Source organism: Phytophthora infestans, genomic scaffold (genome assembly GCF_000142945.1).
Source record: "Phytophthora infestans T30-4 supercont1.74 genomic scaffold, whole genome shotgun sequence".
Classification (NCBI taxonomy): Eukaryota; Oomycota; class Peronosporomycetes; order Peronosporales; family Peronosporaceae; genus Phytophthora; species Phytophthora infestans.
Genome location: NW_003303685.1, coordinates 7,682 through 10,564, shown reverse-complemented (window position 1 = coordinate 10,564; position 2,883 = coordinate 7,682).

The window sequence follows — 2,883 nt, the reverse complement described above, 5'->3', positions numbered from 1 at the left end:
GATAAAGAATGAACTACGCATTTGAATGCCAACCTGGGCATCCCGTGGTTGTCACGGTATTCAGCCAGGGATTGGCCTGGTTGGCCCGCTCGGTTAAAAAACGCAGCGGGTTTCGGACGTGAGCGAAGTTGTTCACGCAGCTTCCTGGTTGGCCAAGAAGGGACCTGGCACCACGTTCCCCGTCGATGACCGGTCGTTCACGTCGCAGGCTGAACACAGAGTGAGCGATGGCCCTCTCTGCATCGCTTGCGCAGTGCTGTTGCACGAAGGCTCTCGCGCGAGGCGAGGGCAAAGAACACGGATGGCGGTCGAGCAGGGGCTCCTGTAATACGAGCAAGCGGTCGAGCAGGGGTTCCCCGCAGCGCACAACTGCGGTCGAGCATGGGTTCCCGCGGCGCACCACAGCGGTCGAGCATGAGTTCCCGCAGCACAATATGGCGGTCGAGCATGGATTCCCGCAATGCAACACGGCGGTCGAGCAGTCGAGGCTCCCGTCACCCGAGCCGGTGGTCGAGCAGTTGGGACTCCCGCCGAACGACCACGCGGTCAAGCAGTGGCCCCCGCGTGTGACCGGCACAGTCGAGAGTGAGCTTCAGTGCCTAGAGCGGGGTGATACATCGTCCAGCGAGAGCGATTCTTCCTCCTCGAGTACACACTCGAGGCGACGGGCAAAGAAGTCGAAGCGCCGTCATTTGAAGCCACGACGTGAAACTGCACCGAGCGGCATCTCACAGACGGAGTCGGTCTGTGTCATTGAGCACGTGGACGACGGCATGGGCCGTCAGCGCACCGTCGATCTTGTGTGTTCACCTCGCGACGCTCAATCGATCACCCGGCTTCCAGGTCTCTCCTGGAAGAACTTCCTTCGTGGTCTCAAGGTTGGTGAGGTTGAGCAGGTCTGCCTGATCACAGACACTTCGTCTACGCCACTCGAAGGGAACACCGTCAGTGATGACGACGGATCCACCCGTCCCAAGAGCGCCGAACCGAAGTCCGCTCGCGAGGAGCGATTCGCAGCGCAGTCCTGGGAGTCCTTGCGCGAGTCTGGTAATCCAGTGTACGAGACCGTCCGCGAATACGCGGACGTCTTCCCCGATAAGATTTCAGCCGAACTGCCTGCCGATCGAGGCGTCCGCCACGAGATCGATCTCGCGCCCGGTTCGAAGTACTGTGTGACGCGGCAGTGGCCACTGCCGCGAGACCAAGTCAAGGCCATCGACGACTTCTTCGAGAATCGCCGTAAAGCGGGTCACGTGCGTGAGAGTGTCTCTCCACATTCGAGCCCAACGTTCTGTGTGAAGAAGGTTACAGGCGGATGGCGCATCGTTCATGCCTTTAACAAGTTGAATGATGCGACCATCCCCGCGCAAACCCCAATTCCCCGGAAGGACATGGTGCTCGACACCATGGCGGGCAGTGTCGTCTTCAGAGCCATCGACTTGACCGACGGATTCTATCAGATCTTGATGAGACCGAGCGATATTCGCCTGACAGCGGTCAGCACCCCCAGCGGTATGCTCTGGGAGTGGCTTGTGATGCCACAAGGCTTGAAGAATGCTCCTGCCACGTTCAATCGCATGGTCTCCCATGTGCTGCGTCCGCTTCGAGACGTCGCCCCGAGCTACTTCGACGACATCTTCGTGCACAGCCGCGTTGAGGGTGGTCTCAGCGCAATAGAAGTCCACTTGAGGCACTTAAAACAGGTCTTCCAAGTGATGCGCGAGGACAAGTTGTACGCGAACCTGAAGAAGTGTATCTTCTGCGCGCCGGAGATTCCGGTGCTGGGCTGCTTCGTGGGCAAAGACGGCGTTCGCGCCGACCCGGAGAAGGTGTCCTCTATCTGCGCATGGCCGACACCAAAGAACCCCACTGAGCTGCGTCAGTGGTTGGGGCTAGCAAATTATCTCCACAAGTACACGAAGAATTACGCCGGATTGATCCAGCCCCTCTCATCACTCCTGAAGAAAGATGCCACATGGGTCTGGTCACCCGCGCATAAAGCCGCCTTCGACACAGTGAAGAAGAGCCTTGCTGAGGCGCCGATCCTAGCTCTTCCCGACGACTCGAAACCATATCACGTCGTTTGCGACGCGAGCGACTTTGCCATCGGCTGTGCGCTGATGCAGTTTGACGACGAAGGACGTGAACGGGTCGTCAGTTATCAGTCTCAACAGATGAAGCCAGCGGAGCGCAACTATCCTGTCCACGACAAGGAGCTTCTCGCGATGCGCTACGCTCTGATCAGATTCAGAGTGTACTTACTCGGCGAGCAAACCTTCGCAGTGTATACCGATCACGCATCGCTGAGGACAGCGATGAAGATCCCTCATCTTTCCCAGCGAATGGCTCGCTGGTTGTCGTTCTTCTCCGAGTATAATTTCGTGGTTCACTACAAACCCGGCAAGAACAACATCCTTGCAGATGCTCTGTCTCGTCGTCCAGATTACGACCCACGCGATTCGCTGGGTCGACAACCGCTGCATGATGAAGACGACGAAGACAACTGTGCTATGTGCTTGGCGTCGGGATTGAACCTGACGAGCGTGTCTTCAGAAAACCCACTCCGCGACGAAATCCGGGACTGCGTATGAATTCGATCCGGTCTATTTGAGTATTCTGGAACATCTCCGCTCGCCCAGTGAAAAAGACACTGAGTGCTTTGTCCCCGCTCCACACGCCATCAGATCGATAGGTATCGGATTGAAGACGGGCTGTTAACGTACAGCATCGATCGCTTCGGACTTCGCGTGTAGTGGTTCCCAACGATCCTGACTTGCGCTCGCGGATCATCCACGAGTTCCACGATATCCCCCTTGGCGCTCACTTGGGCCGTGAGAAGACATACGCCGCAGTGTCGCGCGACTTTTACTGCCCCACATGGAA